General features: G+C 44.7%; 1 long non-coding RNA gene across 1 annotated transcript; it reads left to right on the forward strand.

Annotated features, from left to right (window-relative positions):
• Positions 1-6,297: 6,297 nt before the first annotated feature.
• Positions 6,298-12,640, forward strand: LOC117796314. The gene is made up of 2 exons (XR_004620704.1): positions 6,298-7,590; positions 9,573-12,640. It is a non-coding gene; the product is annotated as an uncharacterized LOC117796314 (long non-coding RNA).
• The last annotated feature ends 3,052 nt before the right edge of the window (positions 12,641-15,692 follow it).

Genomic DNA, 15,692 nt, shown 5'->3' on the forward strand with positions numbered 1-15,692 from the left:
AACTCAACAACAAAAACAACCCAGTTTAAAAATGGGCAAACTACTTCACTAGGCATTTCTCCAAAGAAAATATACACATGGCCAATGAGCACGCGAGAAGGTACCTAACATCAGCAGTCTGGGAAATGTGAACCAAAACCATAATGAGGTAATATTTCATACCTGTTAGGATCGTTATTATAAAAAAAATCAGAAAATAGCAAGTGTTGACTAGGATGTGGAGAAAGTGAAACACTTACGTATCTAGAAATGTTAAATGGTAGAGCTGCTGTGGAAAACAGTGTGATTCCCCTCACTCCACCCCCCTCCCGCCCCAAATCAAACAGAACTGCCCTGTGATCCAGCAATTCCGCTTTGGGGTTATAGACTCCCCAAGCTTGAAAGCAGGAACTCGAACATGTTTGTCCACAATTGTGTACAAAGTTAACTGTACACCAGTGTTCACAGCATTAGTCACCATTGCCAAAAGGCGGAAGCAGCCCCAATGTTTCCTAATGGAAGAATGGATCCAAAAATGTGGATACATGCAATGGAATATTATTCAGCCTTGAAAACGCATGAAATTTTTATGCATGCTACAGTGTGGATTGACCTTGAGAACATCATACTGGGTGATATAGCCAGACACAAGGGGATGAATACTGTATGAAATCAATTAAATGAGGTACCTAGAGTAGCAAGCTCACAGAGACAGAAAGTAGAATGGTGGTTGTTAGGGGTTGTTGGGGACAGGGCAGGGGGCGGCCTGGGGAGTCGTCGTTTAATGGGTCCAGAGTCTCAGTCTGAGATCACAAGAAAGTTCTGGAAATGAATAGTGATGTGCTTGCACAACATTGTGAATGTACTTAATGCAACTGAATTGAACATTTAAAAATGGTTAAAGTGGAAAATATTTTATGCTAGGTGTATTTGACCATAATGTTAAAAAAAGATCAAAAAGGCAATAATCAGAAAATAGGAAAGATGGAAATTAGAACTAGGAGACTCCTTCTTCCAAGATTTTATTAGGATGACTAGGAGAGAAGAGAAGGAAACTTCCTAGAAAAGAAAGTATAGAAGGACGAATGGACATAAGGAAGTGAAGAACTAGGAATTTACAGACTAAGTCAGGAGGTCGAACAGCTGACTGACAAGAGTTCCAGAAACAGAAAAAGCAAAAGAAGTGCACAGAATTACACAAGGGATCAATTCAAGACAATTTCCCAGAACCAAAGGGCATGAGTGTCTAGATGGAAAGGGCCCATGGTGTGCTCACAACGATACTCTGAGGACTAAAGAAAGGCCCACCTTGAGGTGTAGCATCATGGAATTTGGAGTAATAAAATCACCCTAAAAGATTCCAGAAACAGGTCACATGCAAAGGTTTGGAAATGGGAACAGCACCGGACTTCTCCATTGTGACACGATAAGCCAGGAGATGATGGATCGAGGCCTTCAGTGTTCGCCGGGGAAAATGATTTCCAACCTCCAATTCTCTGCTCAGCCGACCAATAAGAATATGCTGGTAATCATATTGATGTCTACCCTGAATTCTTGTAAGATTATTTATTCCCACGGCTCTGCTCTGAGCCAGTCAGACTAAGAAAGAGTCTTTGCTATCAAACACTTTTTAAAAAACATTTTCGGTTCGTCTGTTCTTTTTTTTTTTTAATTTCAGTTTTATTGAGTTATAACTGACATACAAAATTGTGAAGATATTTCAAGTGTACATTCTTGTGACTTGATACATGGATACATTGTGGTCATCTGCTCCTTGGGATAGTGTTAAATAGGTCTTGTCCCAGCAGAGAAGTGACTCAGCTTCCTTTAGCCATTCTCCTGTTCTCAAAGCCCTGTGACTAGGGTCTGCGACTTCCTGTTTCTTGGTTTACTCTCTCATTTGGCAGGAGCACATCCTCCAATAGTTTCCTAGGGAAGTGGATAATTTGAGTCCCTACCTGTCAGCGGATGTCTTTACTCTACCCTTAAATTTATTGGACAGGAAATAATCTAAGAAACAGAGACCCAAAAGTAGAGGAGTCGAAGGGTGACAGCTGCATGGTTAGGCAAGCTTAGAAGGACCCCAGGCCACTGTCCAAACAGGATGGAGAACTGTGGATGGGGACATATTTATAAGTGTATGGCAGAGGAAAATTTATAGACACCTGACAGAATTATTGGAGTATCTGGAGAGAAACAAGGATATACACAAAGAAAATCAGGCAAATGAATTAAATGGGAGTAATTACTAACCACAGGACAAGAATTTGTAGGAAAGACATATTGACCTGTGTGCTAATGGGCTCGGTGGTGAATGATAATTGTATAAGCATATGCAATTGACTATTGATACAGCTAAACACTGTGAGAAGTCTGGTCCGAAGGGTAGGGGAAGGCAGCAGATATATGGGGAGTGAGAGGTCAGTTCTAACATACCACAGTGGGATGTTAATAGTTAATGTCTAAAGTGGACAATCAAGAATTAGAAATAGCGATCTATTGTTTAGAAACATGACCGTAAATACTTGAGGGCCCAGCCAAAAGAGCTGATTGTAGTTAGCTCTGGGGACAGCGCCTACATCGTTGGGACTGCAGGGGCAGGAGACTGCCTTTTAAAACAATTTGATTTTTTCAAAACCATGTAGGATGCAAAATCTGTGTTTGACAAAAATATAAATAACCAAAAGAGTGTTCTCAATGTATGAAAATTTACAAAATAGAAAGTTCTTTGGAAGATAAGATTGTGGGTAATTTGCACATTAAAATCTGGAGGTTCACTTGTCTATGGGATGAGGCTCCCAGTGACTTTCCCCAACGACCCCTGGTGTGCAGTTGATTCAGCCGATCTGTGGTGCACGGGTGCCCGTCTAGCCTGGGAAAATCACAGGCCCCTTAACAATTCATTTTGGGAACTGGAGAGTTATCATCTGTAACCTGTTATTTTCTTGCTGTGCTCCCGCCCATTTTTGACTCCTGTCGTCGCGTGGTCACGTAGGGCGGCTCTAGCCCACTGTGCAGGCTCTGACTGGTTGAGGGGATCAAGCCCATTTCCAGGAGGGCTCCAGGTGCCTGACGCCTCTGATCTGATAGCAAGCCTCTCGACGGCAGAGATTTTGCGTTATTGAATCAAATGCACGCTTACTGACTTCCTACTATGTTGAAGGCAGGAATCTGGGGCTGGAAAAGCAAATATGAGCCAGGCACCACCTGCGACTTCAAGAGAGAGATGGACACTCGGCCATAATGCCACAGTTAGACGCTTTAAATATTTGAGTAGGCAAATAGGAAGAAATGAAGTTTTAAATGGAGATGCTCTCTTAGCCTGGTTTCCTTGGACAACAGAGCCTGAGGCAGAGCTTATACATTAGTACCTAGGGGTGCTCTCCGAGGGCAGCAATAATGGAAAAAGGAAGGGACAGGCCTCTTCCGACAGACTTTAGGAACCACCTGGCCTGGAACAGTCTATGGGTGTGCATGTCGGAGGTGGGATGGCTAGATATTCCTCTGACGCCTCTTGCTTGTCTCGTCCCTTATTAGTCAAAGTTTGCCTTATGTGGGATACCACCTGCCCCTACTAGTCTTTGACCAAGGGAGATCCCACACACACAGGGAGCATCCTCAAAGCCTGGAGGTGAGGAGAGAAGCAGACTTTCCAGGGAGTCTGGGCAGGTGGGGCCAAGGCACGGGAGCGCCAGTTCCTGCCTCAGCGACGGCCACGGCCAGTGCTACAGAACTGGGAGAGACTGAGGCAGCTGGCAGTGGGAGGGGATAAGCCAGTGGCCTGGGTGCCAGACTCAGCACTGAGCTGTCAGCAGAGTCAGGCTGTGGAGAGTGGACGGGAGTGGAGGATGCAGTCAGACCTGGGGCGGTACTGTGAAGCCCATTTCTCTTTCTACTGCCAAGCAATCCCGTCCTCTGAGAAGTAACCGCTGTGAACAGCTTAGCTTGTGAACATTAGCAATTCTGATCATTGGTCAGGAAGCGTGACGCCATTTTTTTTCTTTTTGGTTTAATAAAGGAAAACAAAATCTCTCTCACATCATGGCCAGTAGTCTTGACAAAGGAGTTCCTGGAAGACTGGAAGCTCCCTGACTGCCTTTTTCACTGCAGTTATCTCTGTACCTGGCGCTCAGAGAATGTTGGTTCAATGGACAAGTGAATCAATAGATTCCTGTCGCTTTATTAGATGAGCAGAACTTACAGGAACAAAAAAATCACACGTCTGGATGACCTGTTCTCAAGCCCTAGTGCACACAAACAACCTGCGGGGAGTTTGTGGAGACCGCAGCCCTGGGTTCCAGGGTTGGACGTTCCAATTCAGCCGACGTGGGCTGAAGGTGGGAATCTGTGCTTTGTAAACAAGCATCTCATGGGATCCTGGCGCAGGTGGCTGGTGGACCACATTAAGGGAAACCCTGCCGAAAGGTTCTGATCATGTGTGGTCGTATGGATTTGAAGTCTAGAAAACAATCAGGCTGTATGTTTACTTGTAGCGAGGGCCACACCTAGAGGGCACAGCTGCAAATACCACACTTTCCTTCCTATCCGGGTGGTATTGGAGTGGCCCCCCCTATAGAAAAAGGAACTTGGCAGGGATGGTAACAAACAACCTCTAAATGTGCAGAGCGCACAAGTGTCCAAACAGTGTGGTCTGAGAGGTGCCCCAAGTCCCATTTCTGTTCCCAGTACCCCAGCCCGGAGCATTTTGGTCCACCAGTATTTACTAGGCACTGACTTTGTGCCAGGTGCTGGAGACTAAAGGTGTTTAAGACACCAGGCTCTTAAAAACTTTCATTGTGACTACAGTTTGGGTAAAATTGCAGCCATGTTCCCCGGGAAGCCAGGGGCCACACCAGTGAGCCTGAAGCTCGTGGTGGTGAGCAGGAAGAAGTTGGTAGAAGGTGTGAACCGGGGAAAACTGCTTTTGTTCATTGAAAGCATGAAACTATGCTGAGAAACTCTGTTTTCTCACATCCTAGGCTGTGAGAAGCTTTGTTTTTGATTCACTTCAGTAGGAATGAATGCCCCACTCTTGCCTCGAGGCTCTGAGCCTGTGGGTCACTTTGACACAGGGACGCAGCCTTGGATTCCACACCAGGCAATAGCGGGTGTGGACACAGCATTCTACAGTGATCTTAGCTTGGTGGTTTCCAAGAAAACAGGATCCCGAGTTCATGTCTTAGCACTGCCGCTAATTGGACTGTGGTGTTCCTAATAGAACCTAAAAAAAGAAGTTTCTGATGGGATGTGGCCAAGGCCACATAGCGTATCTCCAAGGCAATACCACAGCTGCAAAACCATGGGGCAACCTCTCTCCTTTTGAACGGTCCCTGCTTTCCTACCTAAGTTCAGCTTCTCTTCCAGTGGCTTCCTCAGCCCCGCTTCATGCTGCCTCCTGAAAAACGGGATGACTGCCACACACCCCGTTCTGAACCTGCCTCAGCTTGATGGCAGCCTCCGATGTAGCATTGTGCCCCCTTCCCCAGTCCCTCTTAAAAATCATTCTACATGAGCCCAAAGCCCGCAATGGGTCCCTCCCAACTCCCTCTTTTTAAAAAAAATTTTATTTAAATTGTATCTAATTAACATTAGTTAACTAATTAATATTAGTTTCAGGGATAGAATTCAGTAGTTCATCAGTTGCATATAATACCCAGTGCTCATTACATCAAGTGTCCTCCTTAATGCCCATCACCCAGTTAATCCCATCCCCCCCTCACCTCCCCACCAGCAACCCTCAGTTTGTTCCCTATAGTTAAGCGTCTCTTAGGATCTGCTCCCTCTCTGTTTTTGTCTTGTTTTATTTTTCCTTCCCTTCCCCTGTGTTCATCTGTTTTGTTTCTTAAATTCCACATATCAGTGAGATCATATGGTATTTGTCTTTTCTGACCGACTTATTTCACTCAACATAATACCCTCTAGTTCTATCCATGTCATTGCAAATGGCAAGATTCATTCTTTTTGACGGTTGAGTAATATTCCTCTACACACACACACACACACACACACGTATACACCATATCTTTATCCATTCATCTGTCAAAAGACATCTGGGCTTTTTCCGTATTTTGGCTATTGTGGACATTGCTGCTGTGAACACTGGGGCATAGGTGCCCCTTCAGGTCAGTATGTTTGTATCCTTTGGGTAAATCCCTAGTAGTGCAATTGCTGGGTCACAGTTCTACTTTAAACTTTTTGAGGAACCTCCATACTGTTTTCCAGAGTGGCTGCAACCAGCTTGCATTCCCACCAACAGTGCAAGAGGGTTCCCTTTTCTCCACATCCTTGCCAACATCTGTTGCTTGCTGAGTTGTTCATTTTAGCCATTCTGACCGGTGTGAGCTGGCATCTCCTTGTGGTTTTGCTCTGTACTTCCCTGATGCCGAGTGATGCAACTCTGACTTAATGAGATGCCCCACAGAGCCCATGGTGTCCCATCACCCTCGGGGCAGCAAGTTCATGATCCCGAATTTGTTATGGCTGCAGGTGTGTTCCTGGTGGGCTTTACCAAAGGGCAAACATTGGCAAACATGGGATTCTTCGCCTCACGGTGATGCACTGGTAAATGTTTCACAACTAGATCTCTGGAAAGAAAGGAAAAGGAGAAAGCCCTGAAGTGTAGCACTTGCCAATGTGTGTGGTGTCGGTACGCCCACTCGGATCCATTTCAAGCTACCGCTGTGGCTTCACCAAACACGGGGGTGGGAAGAGCCGCGCACAGTCCGCGTTTGGGAAGCCCGGGTAAGTGGGTACCAGCCCACCACAGCCACCTCCTCACCCGCCTTCCTCAAGTAGGGACTGTTTTTAGCTTTCATTGAGTTCTCCAGAATTTGTTTCTCCATGGAGTAGCCTATGTTCTTTTCTCGCCCTGAATTGGTGCGAAGCATCTGGCACCTCGCTGATGTATAAGCAAGTTCTGAGGAATGTTATGACTGAACTAGAAGCTCATGGATAGAGAATTTGCATATAACAATTGGCAAAGAGCAAGGAAGCCGAGCTGTGGAGCCTGGTAATTATGCACCGGGCTAACTGCCGCTGGGGGTTGCCTCACTGATGGTGGGTGGCTTCGTGGCAAAGGCAGAGGCCAAATGCTTTTGTCCTGGAACAAAGAAACACCCCCACTTAGATATCAACACCAGCTCATCTTGCTCTGCCCTGGGCTTAATCTACAAATCCTGCCTCAAGACCTGCCTTTTTTATCCTACAAAGAAAATTACCTTGGTGGAATACCCACGAAGTAATTATAGATAATGGCCCACGTCGTGGCAGCTACAAGTTCAGCCACTTGGCTGAGGAATGAACTCCCTATCTGCGGCTGCAAGAGCTCATTATGTGCCGTACTGGTGAATTGGTAATGAAAAGACTTAAAAAGTGTCTGATGGCAAAGCAGCTCGTTCCTTAGCCTGACCGGCCTACAGAGTAGGCCCTAGGGAATAGACGACTGAAGGCAATGCAAATTTCAAACAAGATTACCAGAGGCTTCTTATCATCCTCTTGGAACTCTGAGAATGCAGGAACTGTAAAAAGCCAACGGACAAAGATGGAAATACCGTCATCAAAAGAAAAAAAGCGCACTTTTCAGTTTGATCAAGAAAAAGAAAGCAGTTTAAGGTAGGCCAAGAAGGGTGATATTATTTTTCTGAAAAGGTGTAAGCCCCTTTGACAAGAACACAAGGAAAATGGATCTCACTTTTTCAGTACTTTACTCAGCAGAGTCAGGTAGTGTCCTTCTTGTGCTGGGGGTACCAGAATGAAGCTTATAGTCTCCTGAGGGAGAAAACTGAGGCAAGCCAGTCCCTGGCCTCTTGGCTCTCAGATCCCATCTCAGACCTTTTCCTGAGAGCTGCCTTTTCCAGGCCCCTGCTCTGGACCGCAGTTAAGGCAGTGGGAGCCCTGGTGGGAGATTGGAGGATGGGCAGTAGGGAGATGCCAGCATATCTGTCCCCGTCTCTTTCTGCTTTGGGTGATGTCCTATTGGCGCCAGCTCTCATGGACCAGATCTGGCCTTGGCTTCTGGGCTCTGATAAACTCCTTTACTTCTGTTAATTGAGCCCTGGTAACTTGCGGTCGCTAAAATCCACATTGTCTTTCTTCCTGCTGTGGCTTCTTAACTCTTTCAACACCATTGTAACTCGTTTACTGCACTGGATTCCTCCTATTGAGCTATCTGGAGTGACTTTATGTTCTTGTCTGTAGGCTGACCAGTACAGGGAGTAAACACATAGTCAGGCATACCGTTAATATGACTCTGCCGTAAACAGAGACTATGCAAGGTGCTGCGGGGACCTAGATGGCAACTCTCTCTCACTTGTGGGGACTATGAAGGCGTCTCCCAAATGGGAAATTTGAATTGCAGCTCCAAGACTGAGTAGGAAGACAATCAACTGGGGAAAAGTAAGCAGGAGAGGAGAGAGATTCCAGTCATTTGCAAAAGGCATGGCAATGTGATAGAATATGGAGTTCAGAGGAAATTCCTGTAATGAAAACCCACTGAAGGATGAGTCAGGCACAAAACAAGGAGACTACTCGGAGGATACTCTTTAGATCCCAGTTTCTATGACTGCAGATGTCACTACTGCCACAGAAGCCTTAAAATTCCCAGGGCTCAGAGGATGGGAGGAATCACGCAGAAAAGTTAGCCCTGTGTCCTTCCACTCACTCTGTGAATAAAAGGACTATTTGCCATATCAGCAAACACTGTACCTGCATATGATTCGTATGTTACTTAAAATCTCTACCCCACAAGGGACTCTTGTTGAAAATCAGATAGTAACCTTCTGGAGGATTCACTGTTTGCTTGCCTCTGGTCTGCTGTGGGGTAGAAAGGCAGAGAAACACGTCCCAAGTCACTGATAAGCGAGCCAGACCCAGGGCTTAGAAACAGTCCAGAGCACAACTGTTTAACCTTTTTCTTTTGATAGTAAGACAGATGTGTCTCGAATTCAATCCTCGCCTCCTGCCCACCACACACAACCTACACAGGCCAACAGTGGTCTTTCTGCTGGGGGCAGGTGTTGAAGCTTCCAGTTGGAGAAACAAGGTTTGAAGACTGCCGCCTCAGCATTCTTTTTTTTTTTTTGTGAGATTTATTTATTTATTATTTGAGGGAGAGAGAGAAGGATCAGGGGGAGGGGCAGAGACAGAGAGGGAGAGAGAATCTCAAGCAGATTCCCCGCTGAGCAAAGAGCCTGCTGTGGGGTGGTGCTCAATCCCAGGACCCTGAGATCAGGACCTGAGCTGAAACCAAGAGTCGGCCGCCAGGTGCCTCTCCCCCCATCATTTGTTTGCTTGCCTTTGGGGAGGATGTTTACAGTTCTATGCTTTAGCAGCAGAGAAGGGTCTGTTTTCAAGATGCTTCCTGTTCACTTAGCACCTGACGCTCCCGCTTGCCACGAGAGGCAAATGGAGACAGTTCAGCTATTTGCCCCGGAGACCCCGATAGACTCTCATCAAGACTGGGGGTTGCATGTAGGTTTGTTCATGGGAGGGACACTTTCCACCAGTCCATAGTCCTGGTACGGAGGGCGTTCTTGCTCCCACCTTACCAGGAACCCCCCCCCCCCCCCCCCCCCCCTCTCTTCGGCTACATTTAGGAGACAAGGCTCAGAGAGATGTTCAACTCCAGAGGAGCCTCCAGGGTTTCCCTTTCTCACCACCAGCCACTTGACCCCAGAGAGAAATGCCCTTCTGACCCCTGCTGGCTATGATGGCACATGCACCAGACGGAGAGGACCGTTTCAGAGCTGATGTCAGAACCCACTCCTCACGCTCTCCGACGCTGATTGGACAAGAAGGTTAAACAGAGGAAAGTTGACTCAGTTCTGATTAAACAGTCTGGGAAGACAGAAACAAATAATCACCCTGTATGTAGCAATAATGGAGCAACAAAGTAAATATTAAGGGAGCCGCTTGCTATCAATATTTAACTAGCAGATTAATGTACAGAGGATGCGCTTGGGAGAATATGAGGGTGACCAGAGAGGCAGAAATGGCTCAATTATGATACATTGTCATAGTCAGGGAAGAGGAAAGGCTTGTCTGTGTTGTTGAACCTGAGGTTGTGAAAGCACAACAGAGGCAATCAAGGGCGATTAAGCAAGGAGATGATGATGAGTGATAATGCCAGGCTCATTAGCATAAACAATCTGTTGAAGGGAATAGGGAACGAGTTGTAAATTCTGTAAGTTCTTGCCTAAAACTCCTAAACATCTGTGCTCCATCATCAAAAATTCTCTTGGCATCTTTTGGTCCTTTATCTGCTCAACCAGACAAAAAGATCTGAAGGACCACTTCATTTTGAGGCAATGTTTCCAACCATGACGTGCCCTGATGTTTCTGCCTTTTGTTCATGCAACTAAATATATCTTTTAGTCTATTCCATCTAACCATTTCTCAGAATGGCAATGTTATCAAAGTATTGGACACACAAAATTTTTCCATGGCTATATAAGTGTGGAAAATTCTGAATTAAAGATTAAAGTGTACATTAAATATCAAAGCAGCTGTGATTGGTTCTTCAGGAAGGATGTAGTTGGTGTAGTGTTTCTCAAAAATGTTAGTCCACAGAATCGTTTTTACAGAAGTATCTCAAATAACCAAGTTTCCTTTGGAGACTTTTGGTGAGGAGCCTTTCTCTCCTCCTTGTCTCCTTCAATCAGCCCACTAATTTCAGTTATGTTGTTCCCTCTACAACACAGTGGTGTTTTGTCCACCTTTTTCTCATGTTTGGAGTGAGACAGCCATGAGCTGATTTTTGGAGGATCTTTGCACCATGGAAGTGAAAATGTCCTGTGGCAGCATCTACAGATCCCACCCTCCCATGTGCGAAGTGATTATGTTATCCCAAGTCTTCTTTACAGCAGTGGTTCCACCAATGTACCTTATCTTTCATGTCAAAACAGCATGCTGACACGTTGGCACCCAATAAATAAAAATCAGTGTTCTCAGCAGGAACTGACAAGTTTCAGTCCCATTGGAACTGTGCCATATTCTGATGCTATTCCTCTAAGAGCTAATGAAATGTGAACCTCGAAGATTCCAAGAATTTATTTGATCACCTCTCCATGATTTAATATGACAAGATCCCCAAATTTTCCTCCTGTTCCCTCTGAAATTTGTTGTTCTCACTCCAGTGTGTTTCGCTACCAGTTCCTTCAGGAGCTGTGCTGAAACAGGCGAGATTTGTCCTTGAGATTTAGTCAAATGGAGGTTAAGACAAATGGTGGTGGGCTTCAGAGGTCAGGTTTCTCTAGAAGGAGCTGTGCTTCATTTCTACCTTGGCCACTGGGGATCTGGATGCACTTGGTCAGGTGGCTACTACCTTTGGGCTTTCTCTGTCAAAAAGGGATTTTAGCACCAACATGAGGCTATTAGGAAATGAGTTTGAAAAGTAAACAAAAGCCACAAAAGTAGAAGTCCATAAAAGAGTCAGAAGGTGACTGCCAGAGACAGTCTTTAAAATTTTAGGGTCTTAAAATTTTTTCTTATTTCAAGGTTAGTACATTGATTTCTTTCTTGATGTTGGAGGACAGTGGTAGATGTACAATCCTTTTATAATAAACTCTAGGGGACGGCACATTTTCAGATGGAAATTAATGAATGACCTGGCTGTGAGTCACCTTTAATCAGGTTATTTATATTCAGAATGAGATGAGCATTATGGGTGAGGGGACACCAAGGCACCTGCACTTTTTCCTTGTGTCTTGGTCATTATTTGTTGACTGTGGCTTTGGAGCAGAAGCCAGGGAGCCCTGGGAGGGAGCCCATCCTGCCCAGGGAGAGCAGGAATCAGCTAAAAACAGGTTCATCCTGGGAAGATAAATAGGGAGTATGGTCAGTGAAGGACATCAGTCAGCGGCTGAGACCAGGCCTTGCTTTAGTCAAGGCCATGGGATTGGGTGAGGACACGAGAAGAAAGCTGACATTTCTGGGCACCAAAAAATGGAAAGAGTTTTTAGTTTGGGGCCTGGAAGCTCAGTAAAAGACAGACTAAGGGTCTCTAAGGGTCTCTGGTAAGGAGAAACATGGCGGGTTAGGAAGGCATGCCACATGACCTTGAACTCCAGCTCACGTATCTCTGAATTCTGCCTCAACGTCTTCACCGGGGTCACCTTTGTCATGTTCCTAAGCCTCCTTGTGCCTAAGTTTCAGACTTTGTAAATGAGGACGGTGATGATCATAATGGTACCCAACTCACAGAATTGTTTTAAGGATTAAATAATACATGCTTAAAATAGTGCCAGGTGCGCAGTGAGCTCTTACGCATGGGTAATATTGTCAACACTAAATAAATATCAGCTGTCTCTAGGGTTGGGCTGAGGAGGAGAGAAGCAGGAACAATGCCAGGAGGAAGAGAAAATGTACCCGTGAGTCTTAGCAGTGGAGGGACAGCATGGGGTGGCGCGGGGCCCGGGGTGTTCTGAGGAGAGAGGCACATGGAGAAGTCCCAGTGTTGGGAATGGGTTCTTCAGGACTTTTAAGGGGTCATGAGCAATTCTGTTTTTTTGTTTTTTGGTTTTTGGTTTTTGGTTTTTTTTTGGAATAATTCTGTTTTAAATCATTTGACATGATGTGGCTCCCGTGCCCGTGCCCTCTTCCTACTACCCCACCCCCAACACACACACACTTTACTTCCAAATGTTAAATAAAACTCTAAGTAATAGCCTATGTGCATGGCTCTTTGGGGAAATAAAAAAAACAACAAAAAGTGGGTGCTGTTTATTTAAGTGGCTGTTTTGTGATGTGGAGAAAGGAGATTTTTCTAACAGATGTCTTTGTCTTTTTGTCCTTAGTCTACTCACACCCCCTGCTCCATCTACTGCTACCCAATTAAACCTTTCTAATCAACTGAAGTAATTCTTCTGCCAAATATCCCAGTGTCTCTCCACTGGACGAGATAAAAGGAACTTTTAGAAATGGAGGACGTGTTGAGCATAGGTGAATTCAATACTATTCTTGCACTGAGGGAGATTTCAGGATCTGGAGAGGTTACAGAACCTCATTATTCCTATGGCAGAGTCAGAATTTGTATCCAGCTCTTCTGACTTCAAGTCTAGAATGTTTTTAAGAAAAGAACTTACTGGACAGTTTTCTGGGTATTTTAGACACATTGCCAATTTCCTCTCTACAGGCAGTCTTTGAGTCAGAATCACCCTCATTTTTATAAATAAACTTCATTTTGATGAGTAAACTGAGGTTCCGCCAAGTTAAGTAATGGGAATGAAGTCACACAGTCCGTGCACAATTACATTTGCATTTTCATCTAAACTGTTAAATTCAAACCTATGTGATGTCTTTATCATTCTGTCACTCATATTTCCCATACAAATCCACAGATCACTTGAGGCCATAAACTGGATCTTATATATCTTTTTATATCGCATAACACCTTGTGTAGGTAGGTGTTTAGTGAATATTTATGGAGAAAGGAGGGGAGGGAAGGAGAAAGAAAGGAAGGAGGGAAGGAGGGAGGAAGGGAGGGAAGGAGGGAGAAAGGAAGGAGGGAGGGAGGGAAGGAGGGAGGGAAGAAGAGAGAGGAAGAAAGGAACAGAGGAATTAGATAAATACTCGGGTCTCCTGAGGACCATTGTCCTCTCTGCTATACTAAACGCTACCTTGAATATTATTGATCAGAACAAATGTAAGGTATAAGACTATGTTGAATTATCTTGATAAGTTTCTGGTTTCCATCTTCCTTTTATGTGAGGAAATATGAATATATTGATTTAAAGTAGCATGTGTTGGCTTGCAAGTTAGCATGAGTTATGAAGAGTTAATGCTAAGTTTAACAAAGAAATTTATCTCCATTGCTTAAATGGCAGTGTGTGAATTTAGAAATAAGATTTGTACAATGCAGATCATTCAAGATACCTATTGTCAACTAGGTGTGAGAATGGATTGAAATGTCACTATATAAACATTAACCTTTGCTTTGTTTTCCTTCATCTAATAATCCTTTACTTATTTGAGGAGTAAAATGGAATCATTTAGAGTTCCTTTAAGATCTATAGCACTCTAGTTGATTTAAATAATAGATCATTGTGTTTGTAACTTTTCTCACTTATGGTTTCTGCCCAGGGTACTAACAAGAATGGGTTAGAGGGGCTTAATGGTAGCATTTGACATATGCTCTGTGGAACATGTTCTCCGGAGCTCGGAGTAACAGCCTAAAGTGGCTGCCGCCCAGTGTGACAAACAGGCTAGTCTGTGTTAGGAGGTGCTCTTTACCTCGTGATTTCATAATAAGAATACTTCGCACTTGCAAGTGTCTCTCTGTGGACCTGTATTTTGTAAACATTCACTCCATCTCCCTGTCCCATCCCCCCAGGACTGAGGAATGGCTCCCAAGGTAAGCAGGCACACCTCTGTGCCTGGACTACTCCACAGAGAACTTTCATGGAATTCAAAAGGAATTCTGAGCATGGTGGGAAAATTAGACCTAATAATAACATTGCCTTTTGAAAAGCTCCTTTTCTAAGGTGCTTACCTGCAAAGTGCTTTACCTATGATAGACTTGCATAAGCTAAGAAGAGGGGAGATGCAGGAACTTCCAGCAAGGATTTAGCTAGCAACTTGAATGACTTGGTGGGGTAACACATTGGCAGGTGAAAGAACAAAGAATCCCACTTTCAAGGTGACCTTCAGAGGCCAAGCTGTTGCCAGGGATTTGACAATGAAGTGTGACAATGGAGTAAGATTGATGGGCGTGGTCCCCTCAACTCTGACCTGCTGTCATAGTGTCTCTTATCTAGAGTAAGTTACTCCCAGGGTGGTTTTTTCTTTCTTTTTCTTTCTTCTTTCTTTCTTTCTTTCTTTCTTTCTTTCTTTTCTTTCTTTCTTTCTTTCTTTCTTTCTTCTTTCTTCTTTCTTCTTTCTTTCTTTCAAGATTTTATTTATTTGAGAGAGAGCTAGCGGGGCGGGGGGCAGGCACGCAGGGGGCGGGGCGGTGGGCAGAGGAAGAAATGAGCTCCCCACTCAGCAGGGCGCCCAACTTAGGGCTCTATCCCAGGAGCCTGAGATCCTGATCTGAGTGAGGCGAGGGCAGACACTTAACCAACTGAGTCCCCCCAGGAACCCCCCCAAGGTGGTTTCTAAAACAAAGATGCTCTTGAGGCCAGTACCATTTAAATGCTTTATTATGAGCTGTTGTTTCTTTCTTGTGATTTACACTGGTCAAATCACTGGCCAGCCAGATATAACCATCTAGACCCCCCTTCATGGGACCTTATATTCTTATGGGTTATGGAATTTTCCAATTGTTTATTAACTTATTTATAAAGTTTCCCATTTACCTCTTAACTCACTGAGCTCCTACTTTGTGCCAGGCTGGTCCAACACTTTGACTCGCTATGTGATCCCAGTGTGGGCTGACAACCTATGGGTTTGGGAAAACAAGCAAACAAACAACTCATCTTCCCACTGGGACCTGTTTGGGAAATGAGAATATAAACAATTCGTTTTTGGTTTTTATGCTTCCTTCCCCTTTGCGGAATCTTCTTTCCCTTCTTGGTATTTTGTCCAGGTATCCAGGTTCCCCTCCAGAGCTGTGTCCTTTGCTGCCTTGGAAAACACATGATGCTCCTGGTTTCTTTCCTCCCCAGAAGGTCTTCTTGACCTGATGTGTTATCTTCTAAGAATCACACTTTCCTTCAGTGATAGTGGGTAAAACTACTGTTATGAGATAAACCAAGTCCTAGCAAGGTTTCAACCAGAGA

This window comes from Ailuropoda melanoleuca, chromosome 15 (assembly GCF_002007445.2).
Source record: "Ailuropoda melanoleuca isolate Jingjing chromosome 15, ASM200744v2, whole genome shotgun sequence".
NCBI classification, from domain to species: Eukaryota; Metazoa; Chordata; class Mammalia; order Carnivora; family Ursidae; genus Ailuropoda; species Ailuropoda melanoleuca.